Genomic DNA, 23,722 nt, shown 5'->3' with positions numbered 1-23,722 from the left:
ATTTCCCTGTGCAAAACTTGAACATTGCTGTTTTAAACACGTCAGATTCTGAATTATTTTTCACATGAAGTTTTGACAAAAATTTACATCACATGCAATAAATGGACATCGCAATTTAATTGCGGAAAAATTTCCCTTGCCTGAAGGCATGTTGCTGAAGGGACTTTGATTTCCTTTCAAGGTCAATATGCAAATAAAGACGGGATCGTCTGTGTTCCTGCAGTGTTTTCACAAATGATATTTCATTGTACATTGCAATATTTAAGCAGAATGGACAAGTCAAGGCAGCTGTACTTTGTGAAAAGGGACATTGTAATTTTTATAGTTGATTACATGAGACTTTAAGAGGCAGCGGATGAGGTTGGGAGGCAGTGTGTGCGAAAATAAACCATACTTTCTGGCAGGGGAGTAACCATGATCAAAACGGTGATATTCCCAGGAATATTCTCGGCCTTTTGGCTGAGATCAAGTGTAGTATTTGTTCTTATCAGTTTAATATCCCCTATGGGTACATGATATTGAATTGATTTTTGGACAGGGAGCTGGATCAGGGGCATGCCCCGTCCACTCCATGCATCGACCTCGTATTGAAATATTTCCAGGAACGGTGCAACTTCGCCTCTCGGCCTTACGACCAAAGATCATCACATTGGCGCAAAGTGATCTTTGGCGTTAGAGTTGATCTGGAACGAAATTGCATTCTTTTTTTAAAAATCTGTTCTTCTCAGTTTAATATCTCCGATGGTGACCTGATAGTAAATTGTTTTTTGGACAGGGAGCTGGAACAGGGGCTTGCCACGTCCGCTCTTATGCACCGTCCTGGTATTGCAGTGTAGACAGGAACGCTGCAACTTCGTCTCTCGGAATTTTGGCTCAGATCAAATATATTGGCGCAAAGTGATCTTCGGCGTTAGAGTTGATCTGGAAAGAAATTGGATATAAAAAAAGATATTCCCAGGAAGACTCTAATCTATTGCACTTTGGGAGTGCTGATGCCTGCGATGCCCCCAAATGCGGGATTCCCACTCGACTGCACAATTTGTGGTAGTGGAGGACTGCGTTCGTGCTTTCCCCTGGTTTTATAATTAATACGAGAATTTCATGATGGGTGCAGTGCAAACGAAACATTTGCTGATCAATCTCATGTTCCACTTCAATTCTAACAGAGGGAGTTACAAAAACTGCCTGTAGCCTGCAACGCCCCATCACTTCCTTGCACACTTCCAAGGTCTTTTTCTTAATTTCAAAATATACTTTAGTCATATCAAAAATGTGCACAATACATTGGAAGACAGTTCAGTACTTTTGGATGTGGTCAGCAATTCCATGCAATACATTTGCATGCCAACGGTAGTTCTGTTCAATTCATTTGCTTGCTTTTAATTTCGGTGTACATTTCAGTACACTCCATGATACATTTTAATATAGTCATGAAATATATTTACTAGTGGCACTATACGGTACATGGAATGGGTGAAGGCAAAGTTACATTTCTTTGCAACATACATAAATAAACAGAACTTGCATTACACATGGCTCGACGTAGCTTTTTTCAGATCACGATGCTTTATGAATACTGAAAGTTTACAACTACAGCCCGAGGGGAGTTTTATACTGATTACAGCCCGTGGGTTTATCGTGGCGCAAGGGCTTTAAACTATGGCTCTTCCCCACCGTGCCTTTGCGGCGACTGCACCAGAGTCCTGTGTTACAGAGCTGCTCGGGATGAACCTCGACAGCAACCACTGCATCTTGTTCCAGACCCACCTTGCAAAGGCGCAATCCCAATGATTATATACTGGACCCACATTCAATGTCCCACAGTTTCTGTATCCAGCGGGAGATGATATTCCGGACCCGCATTAATTGTCCCACAGTCCCTGTATCCAGCGGGAGATTGTATTCCAGACCAACATTCAATGTCCCACTGTCCCTGTATCCAACGGGCGATTATATTCTGGACCCACATTCATTGTTCCACATACTCTGTCTCCAGAGGGAGCTTATATTCCGGAACAACATTCACTGTCCCATAGTCCCTGTATCCAGCGGGAGATTATATTCTGGTCCCGCATTCAATGTCCCACAGTCCCTGCATTCAGCGGGAGTTTATATTCCGGGCCCACATTCATTTTCATACAGTCCCTGTATCCAGCGGGTGATTATATGCCGGACCCACATTCAGTGTCACACATTTCCTGTATCCAGCAGGAGATTATATTCCGGGCCAACATTCAATGTCCCACAGTCCTCGTCTCCAGCGGCAGATTACATTCCGGGCCAACATTCAAAGTCCTACATTCCCTGTATCCAAGGGGAGAATATATTCCGGAGCCACATTCAATGTCCCACAGCACCTGTATCCAGAGGGAGATTATATTCCATAGCCGCTTTCAATTTTCCACAGTCCCTCTATTCAGCGGTAGATTATATTCCAGACCCGCATTCAATGTCCCACAGTCCCGGTATCCAGCGGGAGATTATATTCTGGGCCCACATTCAATGTCCCATAGTCTCAATATCAAGCAGGAGATTATATTCCAAGCCCACATTCAATGTCCCACAGTCCCTGTATCCAGAAGGAGATTATATTCCGGACCCAAATGCAATGTTCCTCAGTACCTGTATTAAGCAGGAGATTATATTCCGGACCCACTTTCAATGTCACACAGTCCCTGTATCCAGCGGGTTATTACATACTGTACCAACATTCTATGTCCCATAGGCTCTGTATCCAGCGGGAGATTATATTCCGGACCCACATTCAATGTCTTGCGGTCCCTGTTTCCATCGGGAGATTATATTCTGGGCCCACATTCAATGTCCCACAGTCCCTGTATCCAGCAGGAGATTAAATTCCGGACCCACATTCAATTCCCACAGTCCCTGTATCCAGCGGGAGATTGTATTCCAGACCCACATTCAATGTCCCACAGTCCCCGTATCCAACGGGATATTATATTCTGGACCCACATTCATTGTTCCACAGACCCTGTATCCGGAGGTAGTTTATATTCCGGAACAAAATTCAGTGTCCCATAGGCCCTGTATCCAGTGGAAGATTATATTCTGGTCCCACATTTCAATGTCCCACGGTCCCTGTATCCAGCGGGAGATTATATTCTGTGCCCAGAATCAACGTCCCACAGTCCCTGTATCCAGCGGTGGAATATATTCCGGACCCACATTCACTGTCCCACAGTACCTGTATCCAGAGGGAGATTATATTGCAGACCCGCATTCAATGTCACACAGTACCTGTATACAGCGGGATGTTAAATTCCGGACCCACATTCAATGTCCCACAGTCCCTGCATCCAGCGGGAGGTTATGTTCCAGATCCACATTCTATATCCCACAGTACATGTATGCAGCGGGAGATTATATTCCGGACCCACATTCAATGTCCCATAGTCTCAATATCAAGCAGGAGATTATATTCCAAGCCCACATTCAATGTCCCACAGTCCCTGTATCCAGAAGGAGATTATATTCCGGACCCAAATGCAATGTTCCTCAGTACCTGTATTAAGCAGGAGATTATATTCCGGACCCACTTTCAATGTCACACAGTCCCTGTATCCAGCGGGTTATTACATACTGTACCAACATTCTATGTCCCATAGGCTCTGTATCCAGCGGGAGATTATATTCCGGACCCACATTCAATGTCTTGCGGTCCCTGTTTCCATCGCGAGATTATATTCTGGGCCCACATTCAATGTCCCACAGTCCCTGTATCCAGCAGGAGATTAAATTCCGGACCCACATTCAATTCCCACAGTCCCTGTATCCAGCGGGAGATTGTATTCCAGACCCACATTCAGTGTCCCACAGTCCCCGTATCCAACGGGATATTATATTCTGGACCCACATTCATTGTTCCACAGACCCTGTATCCGGAGGTAGTTTATATTCCGGAACAAAATTCAGTGTCCCATAGGTCCTGTATCCAGTGGAAGATTATATTCTGGTCCCACATTTCAATGTCCCACGGTCCCTGTATCCAGCGGGAGATTATATTCTGTGCCCAGAATCAACGTCCCACAGTCCCTGTATCCAGCGGTGGAATATATTCCGGACCCACATTCACTGTCCCACAGTACCTGTATCCAGAGGGAGATTATATTGCAGACCCGCATTCAATGTCACACAGTACCTGTATACAGCGGGATGTTAAATTCCGGACCCACATTCAATGTCCCACAGTCCCTGCATCCAGCGGGAGGTTATGTTCCAGATCCACATTCTATATCCCACAGTACATGTATGCAGCGGGAGATTATATTCCGGACCCACATTCAATGTCCCACAGTCCCAGTATCCAGCTGGAGTTTATATTCCGGGCCCACATTCACTGTCACACAATCCCTGTATCCAGGGATTGATTACATTCCGGACCCACATTCAGTGTCACAGAATGCCTGTATTCAGCGCGATATTATATTCCGGGCCCACATTCACTGTCACACAGTCGCTGTATCCAGCGAGTGATTACATTCCGGACCCACATTCAGTGTCACACATTCTCTGTACCAACGGGAGAATATATTCCGGTCCCACATTCAATGGCCAAAAGTACCTTTATCGAGAGGGAGATTATATTCCAGACGCGCATTCACTGTCCCACAGTCTCCGTATCCAGCGGGAGATCATGTTCCAGATCCACATGCTATATACCACAGTACCTGTATGCAGCGGGAGATTATATTCAGCACCCACATTCACTGTCCCACGGTCTGGTATCGAGTTGGAGATTATATTCTGGGCCCACATTCAATGTCCGACATTCCGAATATCCAGCAGGAGATTATATTCCAGACCCACATTGAATGTCCCACAATCCCAGTATCCAGCGGGAGATTATATTATGGGACCAGAATCAATGTCCCACAGTCTATATATCCAGCGGTAGAATATATTCCGGACCCACATTCAATGTCCCACAGTACCTCTATCCAGAGGGAGATTATATTCCAGACCAACATTCAATATCGCACAATCCCTGTATCCAGAAGGAGATTATATTCCGGACCCACATTCAATGTACCACGATCCCTGAATCCAGCGAGAGATTATATTCTGGTCCCACATTCAATGTTCCACAGTCCCTGCATTCAGCGGGAGTTTATATTCCGGGCCCACATTCACTGTCACACAGTCCCTGAATCCAGGGATTGATTACATTCCGGACCCACATTCAGTGTCAGAGAGTGCCTTTATTCAGCGGGAGTTTATATTCCGGGCCCACATTCACTGTCACACAGTCCCTGTATCCAGGGAGTGATTACATTCCGGACCCACATTCAGTGTCACACATTCTCTGTACCAACGGGAGAATATATTCCGTAGCCACATTCAATGTCCCACAGCCCCTGTATCCAGAAGTAGATTATATTCCAGACCCACATTCAATGTCCCACAGTCCCAGTATTAAGCGGGAGATTATATTGGGGACCCACATTCAATGTCCTACGGTCCCTGTATCCAGCGGGAGATTATATTCTGGGCCCACATTTAATGACCCACATACCATGTATCCACCGGGAGAATATATTCCGGAGCCACATTCAATGTCCCACAGCACCTGTATCCAGAGGGAGATTATTTACAGACACGCTTTCAATTTCCCACAGACCCTGTATTCAGCGGGAGGTTATATTCCAGACCCGCATTCAATGTCCCACAGTCCCGGTATCCAGCGGGTTATTGCATACTGTACCTACATTTTATGTCCCATAGACTCTGTATCCAGCGGGAGATTATATTGCGGACCCACATTCAATGTCCTGCGGTCCCAGTATCCAGCGGGAGATTATATTCTGGGCCCACATTAAATGTCCCACAGTCCCTGTATCCCGCAGGAGATTATATTCCGAACACACGTTCAATGTCCCACAGTCCCTGTATCCAGCGGGAGATTGTATTCCAGACCCACATTCAATGTCCCACAGTCCCCGTATCCAACGGGATATTATATTCTGGACCCACATTCATTGTTCCACAGACCCTGTATCCGGAGGGAGTTTATATTCCGGAACAACATTCGGTGTCCCACAGTCCCTGTATCCAGTGGGAGATTATATTCTGGTCCCACATTTCAATGTCCCACGGTCCCTGTATACAGCGGTAGAATATATTCCGGACCCACATTCAATGACCCACAGTACCTGTATCCAGAGGGGGATTATATTGCAGACCCGCATTCAATTTCCCACAGTACCTGTATACAGCGGGATTTAAATTCCGGACCCAAATTCAATGTCCCACAGTCTTTGTATCCAGCAGGAGGTTATGTTCCAGATCCACATTCTATATCCCACAGTACCTGTATGCAGCGGGAGATTATATTTCGCACCCACATTCACTGTCCCACAGTCGCGCTATCGAGCGGGAGATTATACTCTGGGCACACATTCAATGTCCCACATTCCCAATATCCAGCAGGAGATTATATTCCCCACCCACATGGAATGTCCCACAGTCCCAGTATCCAGCGGGAGATTATATTCTGGTCCCACATTCAATGTCCCACAGTCCCTGCATTCAGCGGGAGTTTATATTCCGGGCCCACATTCACTGTCACACAGTCCCTGTATCCAGGGATTGATTACATTCCTGACCCACATTCAGTGTCACAGAGTGACTGTATTCAGCGGTAGATTATATTCCGGGCCCACATTCAATGTCACACAGTCGCTGTATCCAGCGAGTGATTACATTCCGGACGCACATTCAGTGTCACACATTCTCTGTACCATCGGGAGAATATATTCCGGACCCGCATTCAATGGCCCACAGTACCTTTATCCAGAGGGAGATTATATTCCAGACGCGCACTCACTGTCCCACAGTCTCTGTATCCAGCGGGAGAACATGTTTCAGATCCACATGCTATATCCCACAGTACCTGTATGCAGCGGGAGATTATATTCAAGATCCACATTCAGTAGCCCACGGTCCCTGAATCCAGCAGGAGATTATATTCTGGTCCCACATTCAATGTCCCACAGTACCTGCATTCAGCGGGAGTTTATGTTCCAGGCCAACATTCAATGTCCCACAGTCCCTGTCTCCAACGGCAGATTACATTCTGGGCAAACATTCAATGTCCCACAGTCCCTGTATCCAGCGGGAGAATATATTCCGGGCACACATTCAATGTCCCACAGTACCTGTATCCAGAGGAAGATTATATTCCAGATTGACATTCTCTACCGCAGAGCACCAATATCCAGCGGGAGATTATATTCTGGGCCGAGAATCAATGTACCACAGTCCCTGTATCCAGCGGGTGATTATTTTCCAGACCCGCATTCCATGTCCTACAGTCCCTGTATCCAGCGAGAGATTATATTCCGGACCCACATTCAATGTCCCACGGTCCCTGTATCCAGCGGGAGATTATATTCCGGACGCACATTCAATGTCCCACAGTCCCTGTATCCAGCGGGAGATTATATTCAGGACCCACATTCAGTATCCCACAATCCATGTATCCAGAGTGAGATTATATTCCGGACCCACATTCAATGTTCCATGGTCCCTGTATCCAGCGGGAGATTATGTTCCGGAATCACATGCAATATCCCACAATCCCTGTATCCAGCGGGAGATTATATTCCGGACCCACATTCAATGTTCCACATTCCCTGTATACATCAGGAGAATATATTCTTGGCCCCCATTCAGTATCCCACAATCCCTGTATCCAGAAGCAGATCACATTCCGGACCCACATTCAATGTCCCACAGTCCCTGTATCCAGCGGCAGATTATATTCCGGACCCACTTTCAATGTTCCACAGTCCCTGTTTCCAGCGGGAGATTACATTCCGGGCCCACATTCAATGTCCCACAGTCCCTCTATCCAGCGGGAGATTATATTCTGGACCCACATTCAAAGTCCCACAGTCCCTGTATCCAGCGGGAGATTATATTCCGGACCCACATTCTTTGTTCCACAGATCCTGAAACCGGAGGGAGATTATATTCTGGGCCCACATTCAATGTCCCACAGTCCCTATATCCAGCGGCAGATTATATTCTGGACCCACATTCAAAGTACCACAGTCCCTGTATCCAGCGAGAGTTTGTATTCCGAACCCACATTCAATGTTCCACAGTCCCTGTTTCCAGCGGGAGATTACATTCCGGGCCCAGATTCAATGTCCCACAGTCCCTGTATCCAGCGGGAGATTATATTCCGGAACCACATTCAATGTTGCACTGTCCCTGTATCCAGCGGGAGATTATATTCCAGAGCCACATTCAATGACCCACAGTCCCTGTAACAAGCGGCAGATTATTTTCCAACACAACATTCAATGTCCCACAGTCCCTGTATCCAGCGGGAGATTATATTCCGGACCCACATTCAATGTTCCACAGTCCCTGTTTCCAGCGGGAGATTATATTCCGGACCCACATTCAATGTTCCACAGTCCCTATTTCCAGCGGGAGATTACATTCCGGGCCCAGATTCAATGTCCCACAGTCCCTGTATCCAGCGGGAAATTATATTCAGGAACCACATTCAATGTTGCACTGTCCCTATATGCAGCGGAAGATTATATTCAGGACCCACATTCAATGTTGAACAGTCCCTGTATACAGCGGGAGAATATATTCTTGGCCCTCATTCAGTATCCCACAATCCCTGTATCCAAAAGGAGATCACATTCCGGACCCACATTCATTGTCCCACAGTCCCTGTATCCAGCGGCAGATAATATTCTGGACCCATACTCAATGTCCCACAGTCCCTGTATCCAGTGGGAGATTATATTCCGCAACCACATTCAATGTTGCACTGTCCCTATATGCAGCGGAAGATTATATTCCGGACCCACATTCAATGTTCCACATTCCCTGTATACAGCGGGAGAATATATTCTTGGCCCTCATTCAGTATCCCACAATCCCTGTATCCAGAAGGAGATCACATTCCGCACCCACATTCAATGTCCCACAGTCCCTGTATCCAGCGGCAGATTATATTCTGGACCCACATTCAATGTCCCACAGTTCCTGTTTCCAGCGAGAGTTTATATTCCGGACCCAAATTCAATGTTCCACAGTCCCTGTTTCCACCGGGAGATTACATTCCGGGCCCAGATTCAATGTCCCACAGTCCCTGTATCCAGCGGGAGATTATATTCCGGAACCACATTCAATGTTGCACTGTCCCTATATGCAGCGGAAGATTATATTCAGGACCCACATTCAATGTTGAACAGTCCCTGTATCCAGCGGGAGATTATATTCCAGACCCACATTCAATGTCCCGCAGTCCCTGTATCCAGCGGGAGATTATATTCTGGACCCACATTCAAAGTCCCACAGTCCCTGTATCAAGCGGGAGATAATATTCCGGACCCACATTCTTTGTTCCACAGAACCTGTATCCGGAGGGAGATTATATTCTGGGCCCACATTCAATGTCCCACAGTCCCTGTATCCAGCGGCAGATTATATTCTGGACCCACATTCAAAGTCCCACAGTCCCTGTATCCAGCGAGAGTTTGTATTCCGGAGCCGCACATTTAATGTGACACAGACCCTGTATCCAGTGGGAGATTACATTCCGGGCTCACATTCAATGTTGCACTGTCCCAAAATGCAGCGGGAGATTATATTCAGGACCCACATTCAATGTTGAACAGTCCCTGTATGCAGCGGGAGATTATATTCCAGAGTCACATTCAATGTCCCGCTGTCCCTGTATCCAGTGGGAGAATATATTTCGGAGCCACATTCAATATTCCATAGTCCCTGTTTCCAGCGGGAGATTACATTCCGGGCCCACATTCAATGTCCCACAGTCCCTGTATCAAGCGGGAGATTATTTTCCAACCCAACATTCAATGTCCCACAGTCCCTGTATCCAGCGGGAGATTATATTCCGGACCCACATTCAATGTCACACAGTGCCTGTATCCAGCGGGAAATTAAATTCTGGACCAACATTCAATGTTGAACTGTCCCTGTATCCAGCGGGAGATTATATTCCAGACCCACATTCAATGTCCCGCAGTCCCTGTATCCAGCGGGAGATTATATTCTGAGCCCACATTTAATGACCCATAGACCATGTATCCAGCGGGAGAATATATTTCGGACCTGCATTCAATATCCCACAGTCCCTGTATAAGCGGGAGATTATATTGCAGACCCACATTCAATGTCCCACAGTCCCAGTATCCAATGGGAGATTATATTCCGGATCTATATTCAGTGACCCATCGTCTCTGTATCGAGCGCGAGATCATATTCTGGGCCCTCATTTCCATGTCACACAGTACCTGTATCCAGCGCGAGATTATATTCAAGATCCACATTCAGTATCCCACGGTCCCTGAATCCAGCAGGAGATTATATTCTGGTCCCACATTCAATGTCCCACAGTACCTGCATTCAGCGGGAGTTTATTTTCCAGGCCAACATTCAATGTCCCACAGTCCCTGTCTCCAATGGCAGATTACATTCTGGGCAAACATTCAATGTCCCACAGTCCCTGTATCCAGCGGGAGAATATATTTCGGGCAGACATTCAATGTCCCACAGTACCTGTATCCACAGGAAGATTATATTCCAGATTGACATTGTCTACCCCAGAGCACCAATATCCAGCGGGAGATTATATTCTGGGCCGAGAATCAATGTACCACAGTCCCTGTATCCAGCGGGAGATTATATTCCGGACCCACATTCAATGTCCCACGGTCCCTGTATCCAGCGGGAGATTATATTCCGGACCCACATTCAATGTCCCACAGTCCCTGTATCCAGCGGGAGATTATATTCAGGACCCACATTCAGTATCCCACAATCCCTGTATCCAGAGTGAGATTATATTCCGGATCCACATTCAATTTTCCACGGTCCCTGTATCCAGCGGGAGATTAAGTTCTGGAATCACATGCAATATCCCACAATCCCTGTATCCAGCGGGAGATTATATTCTGGACCCACGTTAAATGTCCCACAGTCCCTGTATGCAGCGGGAGATTATATTCCGGACCCACATTCAATGTTCCACATTCCCTGTATACAGCGGGAGAATATATTCTTGGCCCTCATTCAGTATCCCACAATCCCTGTATCCAGAAGGAGATCACATTCCGGACCCACATTCAATGTCCCACAATCCCTGTATCCAGCGGGAGATTATATTCCATCCATACATTCAATGTCTCACAGTCCCAGCATCCAGCGGGAGATTATATTGCAGAGCCACATTTAATGTCACACAGTCGCTGGATGCAGCGGGTGATTACATACTGTACCAACATTCAATGTCCCACAATCCCTGTATCCAGCGCGTAATTATATTCCGTACTCACATTCAATGTCCCACAGTCCCTGTATCCAGCAGGAGATTATATTCCAGACCCACATTCAATGTCCCACAGTCCCAGTATTAAGCGGGAGATTATATTGGGGACCAACATTCAATGTCCTACGGTCCCTTTATCCAGCGGGGGATTATATTCTGGGCCCCCATTTAATGACCCACAGACCATGTATCCACCGGGAGAATAAATTCCGGAGCCACATTCAATGTCCCACAGCACCTGTATCCAGAGGGAGATTATATTACAGACACGCTTTCAATTTCCCACAGACCCTATATTCAGCGGGAGGTTATATTCCAGACCCGCATTCAATGTTCCACAGTCCCGGTATCAAGCGGGTTATTGCATACTGTACCTACATTTTATGTCCCATAGTCTCTGTATCCAGCGGGAGATTATATTCCGGACCCACATTCAATGTCCTGCGGTCCCAGTATCCAGCGGGAGGTTATATTCTGGGCCCACATTAAATGTCCCACAGTCCCTGTATCCCGCAGGAGATTATATTCCGGACACACGTTCAATGTCCCACAGTCCCTGTATCCAGCGGGAGATTGTATTCCAGACCCACATTCAATGTCCCACAGTCCCCGTATCCAACGGGATATTATATTCTGGACCCACATTCATTGTTCCACAGGCCCTGTATCCGGAGGGAGTTTATATTCCGGAACAACATTCAGTGTCCCACAGTCCCTGTATCCAGTGGGAGATTATATTCTGTCCCACATTTCAATGTCCCACGGTCCCTGTATCCAGTGGTAGAATATATTCCGGACCCACATTCAATGACCCACAGTACCTGTATCCAGAGGGAGATTATATTGCAGACCCGCATTCAATGTCCCACAGTACCTGTATACAGCGGGATGTTAAATTCCGGACCCACATTCAATGCCCCACAGTCTTTGTATCCAGCGGGAGGTTATGTTCCAGATCCACATTCTATATCCCACAGTACCTGTATGCAGCGGGAGATTATATTTCGCACCCATATTCACTGTCCCACAGTCGTGCTATCGAGCTGGAGATTATACTCTGGGCACACATTCAATATCCCACATTCCCAATATCCAGCAGGAGATTATATTCCCGACCCACATGGAATGTCCCACAGTCCCAGTATCCAGCGGGAGATTATATTCTGGTCCCACATTCAATGTTCCACAGTCCCTGCATTCAGCGGGAGTTTATATTCCGGGCCCACATTCACTGTCACACAGTCCCTGTATCCAGGGATTGATTACATTCCTGACCCACATTCAGTGTCACAGAGTTACTGTATTCAGCGGTAGATTATATTCCGGGCCCACATTCACTGTCACACAGTCGCTGTATCCAGCGAGTGATTACATTCCGGACCCACATTCAGTGTCACACATTCTCTGTACCAACGGGAGAATATATTCCGGACCCACATTCAATGGCCCACAGTACCTTTATCCAGAGGGAGATTATATTCCAGACGCGCATTCACTGTCCCACAGTCTCTGTATCCAGCGGGAGATCATGTTTCAGATCCACATGCTATATCCCACAGTACCTGTATGCAGCGGGAGATTATATTCCGGACCCACATTCACTGTCCCACATTCCCGTATTCAGCGGGAGGTTATATTCTGGGCCCACATTCAATGTTCCACATTACCAATATCCAGCAGGAGATTATATTCCAGACACACATTCAATGTCCCACAGTCCCAGTATCCAGCGGGAGATTATATTGCGGACCCACATTCAATGTCCAACGGTCCCTGTATCCAGCGGGAGATTATATTCTGGGCCCACATTTAATGACCCACAGACCATGTATCCAGCGGGAGAATATATTCCGGACCCGCATTCAATATCCCACAGTCCCTGTATAAGCGGGAGATTATATTGCAGACCCACATTCAATGTCCCACAGTCCCAGTATCCAATGGGAGATTATATTCTGGACCCACATTCATTGTTCCTCAGACCCTGTATCCGGAGGGAGATTATATTCCGGATCTGTATTCAGTGACCCATAGTCTCTGTATCGAGCGCGAGATCATATTCTGGGCCCTCATTTCCATGTCACACAGTCCCTGTATCCAGTGCGAGATTATATTCTAGATCCACATTCAGTATCCCACGGTCCCTGAATCCAGCAGGTGATTATATTCTGGTCCCACATTCAATGTCCCACATTACCTGCATTCAGCGGGAGTTTATTTTCCAGGCCAACATTCAATGTCCCACAGTCCCTGTCTCCAACGGCAGATTACATTCTGGGCAAACATTCAATGTCCCACAGTCCCTGTATCCAGCGGGAGAATATATTCCGGGCACACATTCAATGTCCCACAGTACCTGTATCCAGAGGAAGATTATATTCCAGATTGACATTCTCTACCCCAGAGCACCAATATCCAGCGGGAGATTATATTCTGGGCCGAGAATCAATGTACCACAGTCCCTGTATCCAGCAGGTGATTATTTTCCAGACCCGCATTCCATGTCCTACAGTCCCTGTATCCAGCGGGAGATTATATTCCGGACCCACATTCAATGTCCCACAGTTCCTGTTTCCAGCGAGAGTTTATATTCCGGACCCACATTCAATGTTCCACAATCCCTGTTTCCACCGGGAGATTACATTCCGGGCCCAGATTCAATGTCCCACAGTCCCTGTATCCAGCGGGAGATTATATTGCAGACCCACATTCAATGTCCCACAGTCCCAGTATCCAATGGGAGATTATATTCTGGACCCACATTCATTGTTCCTCAGACCCTGTATCCGGAGGGAGATTATATTCCGGATCTATATTCAGTGACCCATAGTCTCTGTATCGAGCGCGAGATCATATTTTGGGCTCTCATTTCCATGTCACACAGTCCCTGTATCCAGCGCGAGATTATATTCAAGATCCACATTCAGTATCCCACGGTCCCTGAATCCAGCAGGAGATTATATTCTGGTCCCACATTCAATGTCCCACAGTACCTGCATTCAGCGGGAGTTTATTTTCCAGGCCAACATTCAATGTCCCACAGTCCATGTCTCCAACGGCAGATTACATTCTGGGCAAACATTCAATGTCCCACAGTCCCTGTATCCAGCGGGAGAATATATTTCGGGCACACATTCAATGTCCCACAGTAACTGTATCCACAGGAAGATTATATTCCAGATTGACGTTCTCTACCCCAGAGCACCAATATCCAGCGGGAGATTATATTCTGGGCCGAGAATCAATGTACCACAGTCCCTGTATCCAGCGGGTGATTATTTTCCAGACCCGCATTCTATGTCCTACAGTCCCTGTATCCAGCAGGAGATTATATTCCGGACCCACATTCAATGTCCCACGGTCGCTGTATCCAGCGGGAGATTATATTCCGGACCCACATTCAATGTCCCACAGTCCCTGTATCCAGCGGGAGATTATATTCAGGACCCACATTCAGTATCCCACAATCCCTGTATCCAGAGTGAGATTATATTCCGGACCCACATTCAATTTTCCACGGTCCCTGTATCCAGCGGGAGATTATGTTCCGGAATCACATGCAATATCCCACAATCCCTGTATCCAGCGGGAGATTATATTATGGACCCACGTTAAATGTCCCACAGTCCCTGTATGCAGCGGGAGATTATATTCCGGACCCACATTCAATGTTCCACATTCCCTGTATACAGCGGGAGAATATATTCTTGGCCCTCATTCAGTATCCCACAATCCCTGTATCCAGAAGGAGATCACATTCCGGACCCACATTCAATGTCCCACAGTCCCAATATCCAGCAGGAGATTATATTCCATCCATACATTCAATGTTTCACAGTCCCAGCATCCTGCGGGAGATTATATTGCAGAGCCACATTTAATGTCACACAGTCGCTGGATGCAGCGGGTGATTACATACTGTACCAACATTCAATGTCCCACAATCCCTGTATCCAGCGCGTAATTATATTCCGTACTCACATTCAATGTCCCACAGTCCCTGTATCCAGCAGGAGATTATATTCCAGACCCACATTCAATGTCCCACAGTCCCAGTATTAAGCGGGAGATTATATTGGGGACCAACATTCAATGTACTACGGTCCCTGTATCCAGCGGGAGATTATATTCTGGGCCCACATTTAATGACCCACAGACCATGTATCCACCGGGAGAATAAATTCCGGAGCCACATTCAATGTCCCACAGCACCTGTATCCAGAGGGAGATTATATTACAGACACGCTTTCAATTTCCCACAGACCCTATATTCAGCGGGAGGTTGTATTCCAGACCCGCATTCAATGTTGACAGTCCCGGTATCCAGCGGGTTATTGCATACTGTACCTACATTTTATGTCCCATAGTCTCTGTATCCGGCGGGAGATTATATTCCGGACCCACATTCAATGTCCTGCGGTCCCAGTATCCAGCTGGAGGTTATATTCTGGGCCCACATTAAATGTCCCACAGTCCCTGTATCCCGCAGGAGATTATATTCCGGACACACGTTCAATGTCCCACAGTCCCTGTATCCAGCGGGAGATTGTATTCCAGACCCACATTCAATGTCCCACAGTCCCCGTATCCAACGGGATATTATATTCTGGACCCACATTCATTGTTCCACAGACCCTGTATCCGGAGGGAGTTTATATTCCGGAACAACATTCAGTGTCCCACTGTCCCTGTATCCAGTGGGAGATTATATTCTGGTCCCACATTTCAATGTCCCACGGTCCCTGTATCCAGCGGTAGAATATATTCCGGACCCACATTCAATGACCCACAGTACCTGTATCCAGAGGGAGATTATATTGCAGACCCGCATTCAATGTCCCACAGTACCTGTATACAGCGGGATGTTAAATTCCGGACCCACATTCAATGTCCCACAGTCTTTGTATCCAGCGGGAGGTTATGTTCCAGATCCACATTCTATATCCCACAGTACCTGTATGCAGCGGGAGATTATATTTCGCACCCACATTCACTGTCCCACAGTCGTGCTATCGAGCGGGAGATTATACTCTGGGCACACATTCAATGTCCCACATTCCCAATATCCAGCAGGAGATTATATTCCCGACCCACATGGAATGTCCCACAGTCCCAGTATCCAGCGGGAGATTATATTCTAGTCCCACATTCAATGTTCCACAGTCCCTGTATTCAGCGGGAGTTTATATTCCGGGCCCACATTCACTGTCACACAGTCCCTGTATCCAGGGATTGATTACATTCCTGACCCACATTCAGTGTCACAGAGTTACTGTATTCAGCGGTAGATTATATTCCGGGCCCACATTCACTGTCACACAGTCGCTGTATCCAGCGAGTGATTACATTCCGGACCCACATTCAGTGTCACACATTCTCTGTACCAACGGGAGAATATATTCCGGACCCACATTCAATGGCCCACAGTACCTTTATCCAGAGGGAGATTATATTCCAGACGCGCATTCACTGTCCCACAGTCTCTGTATCCAGCGGGAGATCATGTTTCAGATCCACATGCTATATCCCACAGTACCTGTATGCAGCGGGAGATTATATTCCGGACCCACATTCACTGTCCCACATTCCCGTATTCAGCGGGAGGTTATATTCTGGGCCCACATTCAATGTCCCACATTACCAATATCCAGCAGGAGATTATATTCCAGACACACATTCAATGTCCCACAGTCCCAGTATCCAGCGGGAGATTATATTGCGGACCCACATTCAATGTCCAACGGTCCCTGTATCCAGCGGGAGATTATATTCTGGGCCCACATTTAATGACCCACAGACCATGTATCCAGCGGGAGAATATATTCCGGACCCGCATTCAATATCCCACAGTCCCTGTATAAGCGGGAGATTATATTGCAGACCCACATTCAATGTCCCACAGTCCCAGTATCCAATGGGAGATTATATTCTGGACCCACATTCATTGTTCCTCAGACCCTGTATCCGGAGGGAGATCATATTCCGGATCTATATTCAGTGACCCATAGTCTCTGTATCGAGCGCGAGATCATATTCTGGGCCCTCATTTCCATGTCACACAGTCCCTGTATCCAGTGCGAGAATATATTCAAGATCCACATTCAGTATCCCACGGTCCCTGAATCCAGCAGGAGATTATATTCTGGTCCCACATTCAATGTCCCAGCGGGAGAATATATTCCGGGCACACATTCAATGTCCCACAGTACCTGTATCCAGAGGAAGATTATATTCCAGATTGACATTCTCTACCCCAGAGCACCAATATCCAGCGGGAGATTATATTCTGGGCCGAGAATCAATGTACCACAGTCCCTGTATCCAGCGGGTGATTATTTTCAAGCCCGCATTCCATGTCCTACAGTCCCTGTATCCAGCGGGAGATTATATTCCGGACCCACATTCAATGTCCCACAGTTCCTGTATCCAGCGGCAGATTATATTCTGGACCCACATTCAAAGTCCCACAGTCCGTGTATCCAGTGAGAGAATATATTTCGGAGCCACATTCAATATTCCATAGTCCCTGTTTCCAGCGGGAGATTACATTCCGGGCCCACATTCAATATCCCACAGTCCCTGTATCAAGCGGGAGATTATTTTACAACCCAACATTCAATGTCCCACAGTCCCTGTATCCAACGGGAGATTATATTCCGGACCCACATTCAATGTCACACAGTGCCTGTATCCAGCGGGAAATTAAATTCTGGACCAACATTCAATGTTGAGCTGTACGTGTATCCAGCGGGAGATTATATTCTGAGCGCACATTTAATGACCCACAGACCATGTATCCATGTCACACAGTCCCTGTATCCAGCGCGAGATTGTATTCAAGATCCACATTCAGTATCCCACGGTCCCTGAATCCAGCAGGAGATTATATTCTGGTCCCACATTCAATGTCCCACAGTACCTGCATTCAGCGGGAGTTTATTTTCCAGGCCAACATTCAATGTCCCACAGTCCCTGTCTCCAACGGCAGATTACATTCTGGGCAAACATTCAATGTCCCACAGTCCCTGTATCCAGCGGGAGAATATATTTCGGGCACACATTCAATGTCCCACAGTACCTGTATCCAGAGGAAGATTATATTCCAGATTGACATTCTCTACCCCAGAGCACCAATATCCAGCGGGAGATTATATTCTGGACCGAGAATCAATGTACCACAGTCCCTGTATCCAGCGGGTGATTATTTTCCAGACCCGCATTCAATGTCCCACGGTCCCTGTATCCAGAGTGAGATTATATTCCGGACCCACATTCAATTTTCCACGGTCCCTGTATCCAGCGGGAGATTATGTTCCGGAATCACATGCTATATCCCACAATCCCTGTATCCAGCTGGAGATTATATTCTGGACCCACGTTAAATGTCCCACAGTCCCTGTATGCAGCGGGAGATTATATTCCGGACCCACATTCAATGTTCCACATTCCCTGTATACAGCGGGAGAATATATTCTTGGCCCTCATTCAGTATCCCACAATCCCTGTATCCAGAAGGAGATCACATTCTGGACCCACATTCAATGTCCCACAGTCCCACTATCCAGCAGGAGATTATATTCCATCCATACATTCAATGTCCCACAGTCCCAGCATCCAGCGGGAGATTATATTGCAGAGCCACATTTAATGTCACACAGTCGCTGGATGCAGCGGGTGATTACATTCTGTACCAACATTCAATGTCCCACAATCCCTGTATCCAGCGCGTAATTATATTCCGTACTCACATTCAATGTCCCACAGTCCCTGTATCCAGCAGGAGATTATATTCCAGACCCACATTCAATGTCCCACAGTCCCAGTATTAAGCGGGAGATTATATTGGGGACCAACATTCAATGTACTATGGTCCCTTTATCCAGCGGGAGATTATATTCTGGGCCCACATTTAATGACCCACAGACCATGTATCCACCGGGAGAATAAATTCCGGAGCCACATTCAATGTCCCACAGCACCTGTATCCAGAGGGAGATTATATTACAGACACGCTTTCAATTTCCCACAGACCCTATATTCAGCGGGAGGTTATATTCCAGACCCGCATTCAATGTTCCACAGTCCCGGTATCCAGCGGGTTATTGCATACTGTACCTACATTTTATGTCCCATAGTCTCTGTATCCAGCGGGAGATTATATTCCGGACCCACATTCAATGTCCTGCGGTCCCAGTATCCAGCGGGAGGATATATTCTGGGCCCACATTAAATGTCCCACAGTCCCTGTATCCCGCAGGAGATTATATTCCGGACACACGTTCAATGTCCCACAGTCCCTGTATCCAGCGGGAGATTGTATTCCAGACCCACATTCAATGTCCCACAGTCCCCGTATCCAACGGGATATTATATTCTGGACCCACATTCATTGTTCCACAGACCCTGTATCCGGAGGGATTTTATATTCCGGAACAACATTCAGTGTCCCACAGTCCCTGTATCCAGTGGGAGATTATATTCTGGTCCCACATTTCAATGTCCCACAGTCCCTGTATCCAGCGGTAGAATATTTTCCGGACCCACATTCAATGACCCACAGTACCTGTATCCAGAGGGAGATTATATTGCAGACCCGCATTCAATGTCCCACAGTACCTGTATACAGCGGGATGTTAAATTCCGGACCCACATTCAATGTCCCACAGTCTTTGTATCCAGCGGGAGATTATATTCTGGTCCCACATTCAATGTTCCACAGTCCCTGCATTCAGCGGGAGTTTATATTCCGGGCCCACATTCACTGTCACACAGTCCCTGTATCCAGGGATTGATTACATTCCTGACCCACATTCAGTGTCACAGAGTGACTGTATTCAGCGGTAGATTATATTCCGGGCCCACATTCACTGTCACACAGTCGCTGTATCCAGCGAGTGATTACATTCCGGACTCACATTCAGGGTCACACATTCTCTGTACCAACGGGAGAATATATTCCGGACCCACATTCAATGGCCCACAGTACCTTTATCCAGAGGGAGATTATATTCCAGACGCGCATTCACTGTCCCACAGTCTCTGTATCCAGCGGGGGATCATGTTTCAGATCCACATGCTATATCCCACAGTAGCTGTATGCAGCGGGAGATTATATTCCGGACCCACATTCACTGTCCCACATTCCCGTATTCAGCGGGAGGTTATATTCTGGGCCCACATTCAATGTCCCACATTACCAATATCCAGCAGGAGATTATATTCCAGACACACATTCAATGTCCCACAGTCCCAGTATCCAGCGGGAGATTATATTGCGGACCCATATTCAATGTCCAACGGTCCCTGTATCAAGCGGGAGATTATATTCTGGGCCCACATTTAATGACCCACAGACCATGTATCCAGCGGGAGAATATATTCCGGACCCGCATTCAATATCCCACAGTCCCTGTATAAGCGGGAGATTATATTGCAGACCCACATTCAATGTCCCACAGTCCCAGTATCCAGCGGGAGATTATATTGCGGACCCACATTCAATGTCCAACGGTCCCTGTATCAAGCGGGAGATTATATTCTGGGCCCACATTTAATGACCCACAGACCATGTATCCAGCGGGAGAATATATTCCGGACCCGCATTCAATATCCCACAGTCCCTGTATAAGCGGGAGATTATATTGCAGACCCACATTCAATGTCCCACAGTCCCAGTATCCAATGGGAGATTATATTCTGGACCCACATTCATTGTTCCTCAGACCCTGTATCCGGAGGGAGATTATATTCCGGATCTATATACAGTGACCCATAGTCTCTGTATCGAGCGCGAGATCATATTCTGGGCCATCATTTCCATGTCACACACTCCCTGTATCCAGTGCGAAATTATATTCAAGATCCACATTCAGTATCCCACGGTCCCTGAATCCAGCAGGAGATTATATTCCGGAACCACATTCAATGTTGCACTGTCCCTGTATCCAGCGGGAGATTATATTCCAGAGCCACATTCAATGACCCACAGTCCCTGTATCCAGCGGGAGATTATATTCAGGAACCACATTCAATGTTGCACTGTCCCTATATGCAGCGACAAATTATATTCAGGACCCACATTCAATGTTGAACAGTCCCTGTATACAGCGGGAGAATATATTCTTGGCCCTCATTCAGTATCCCACAATCCCTGTATCCAGAAGGAGACCACATTCCGGACCCACATTCAATGTCCCACAGTCCCTGTATCCAGCGGCAGATAATATTCTGGACCCATATTCAATGTACCACAGTCCCTGTATCCAGTGGTATATTATATTCCGGAACCACATTCAATGTTGCACTGTCCCTATATGCAGCGGAAGATTATATTCCGGACCCACATTAAATGTTCCACATTCCCTGTATACAGCGGGAGAATATATTCTTGGCCCTCATTAAGTATCCCACAATCCCTGTATCCGGAAGGAGATCACATTCCGGACCCACATTCAACGTCCCACAGTCCCTGTATCCAGCGCCAGATTATATTCTGGACCCACATTCAATGTCCCACAGTTCCTGTTTCCAGCGAGAGTTTATATTCCGGACCCACATTCAATGTTCCACAGTCCCTGTTTCCATCAGGAGATTATATTCCGGAACCACATTCAATGTTGCACTGTCCCTATATGCAGCGGAAGATTATATTCAGGACCCACATTCAATGTTGAACAGTCCCTGTATCCAGCGGGAGATTATATTCCAGACCCACATTCAATGTCCCGCAGTCCCTGTATCCAGCGGGAGATTATATTCTGGACCCACATTCAAAGTCCCACAGTCCCTGTATCAAGCGGGAGATAATATTCCGGACCCACATTCTTTGTTCCACAGAACCTGTATCCGGAGGGAGATTATATTCTGGGCCCACATTCAATGTCCCACAGTCCCTGTATCCAGCGGCAGATTATATTCTGGACCCACATTCAAAGTCCTCCAGTCCCTGTATCCAGCGAGAGTTTGTATTCCGGAACCCCACATTTAATGTGACACAGACCCTGTATCCAGTGCGAGATTACATTCCGGGCCCACATTCAATGTTGCACTGTCCCTATATGCAGCGGGAGATTATATTCAGGACCCACATTCAATGTTGAACAGTCCCTGTATCCAGCGGGAGATTATATTCCAGAGCCACATTCAATGACCCGCAGTCCCTGTATCCAGCGGGAGATTATTTTCCAACACAACATTCAATGTCCCACAGTCCCTGTATCCAGCGGGAGATTATATTCCGGACCCAAATTCAATGTCACACAGTGCCTTTATCCAGCGGGAAATTAAATTCTGGACCAACATTCAATGTAGAACTGTCCCTGTATCCAGCGGGAGATTATATTCCAGACCCACATTCAATGTCCCGGAGTCCGTGTATCCAGTGGGAGAATATATTTCGGAGCCACATTCAATGTTCCATAGTCCCTGTTTCCAGCGGGAGATTACATTCCGGGCCCACATTCAACGTCCCACAGTCCCTGTATCCAGCGGGAGATTATTTTCCAACCCAACATTCAATGTCCCACAGTCCCTGTATCCAGCGGGAGATTATATTCCGGACCCACATTCAATGTCACACAGTGCCTGTATTCAGCGGGAAATTAAATTCTGGCCGGAACATTCAATGTTGAACTGTCCCTGTATCCAGCGGGAGATTATATTCCAGACCCACATTCAATGTCCCGCAGTCCCTGTATCCAGCGGGAGATTATATTTCGGACCCACATTCTTTGTTCCACAGAACCTGCATCCGGAGGGAGATTCTTTTCTGGGCCTACATTCAATGTCCCACAGTCCCTGTATCCAGCGGCAGATTATATTCCGGACCCACATTCAATGTGACACAGTCCCTGTATGCAGCGGTAGAAGATATTACGGACCCACATTCAATGTTCCACAGTCCCTGTTTCCAACGGGAGATTACATTCTGGGCCCACAATCAATGTCCCAGAGTCCCTGTATCCAGCGGGAGATTATTTTCCAACACAACATTCAATGTCCCACAGTCCTTGTGTCCAGCAGGAAAATATATTCCGGACCCACATTCAATGTCCCACGGGACCTGTATCTTGTGGCAGATTATAATCCGGACCCACATTCAATGTCACACATCCCTGTATCCAGCGGAACATTATATTCCAGATCCACAATCTATATCCCACAGTACCTGTATGCAGCGATGAATTATATTCCGGGCCCACATTAAATGTTCCACAGTCCAAGTATCCGGCGGAAGATTCGGTTCCTGACCACATTCAATGTCACTCAGCCCCTGTATCAAGCGGGAGATTATATTCTGGACCAACATTCAATGTTCCACTGTCCCTGTATCCAGCGAGAGATTATATTCCACACCCACATTCAATGTTCCACAGTCCCTGTATC

General features: G+C 47.0%; 2 pseudogenes; both read left to right on the top strand.

Annotated features, from left to right (window-relative positions):
* Positions 1-441: 441 nt before the first annotated feature.
* On the top strand, positions 442-618 carry LOC139276646 (U2 spliceosomal RNA; annotated as a pseudogene).
* An 80-nt stretch (positions 619-698) lies between these two features.
* LOC139276580 (U2 spliceosomal RNA) lies at positions 699-856 on the top strand (annotated as a pseudogene).
* The last annotated feature ends 22,866 nt before the right edge of the window (positions 857-23,722 follow it).

The sequence above is a fragment of the Pristiophorus japonicus genome, chromosome 11 (genome assembly GCF_044704955.1).
Source record: "Pristiophorus japonicus isolate sPriJap1 chromosome 11, sPriJap1.hap1, whole genome shotgun sequence".
Classification (NCBI taxonomy): Eukaryota; Metazoa; Chordata; class Chondrichthyes; family Pristiophoridae; genus Pristiophorus; species Pristiophorus japonicus.
The sequence above is the reverse complement of the archived record's forward strand: the minus strand, read 5'-3'. Positions and strand labels throughout refer to the sequence as shown.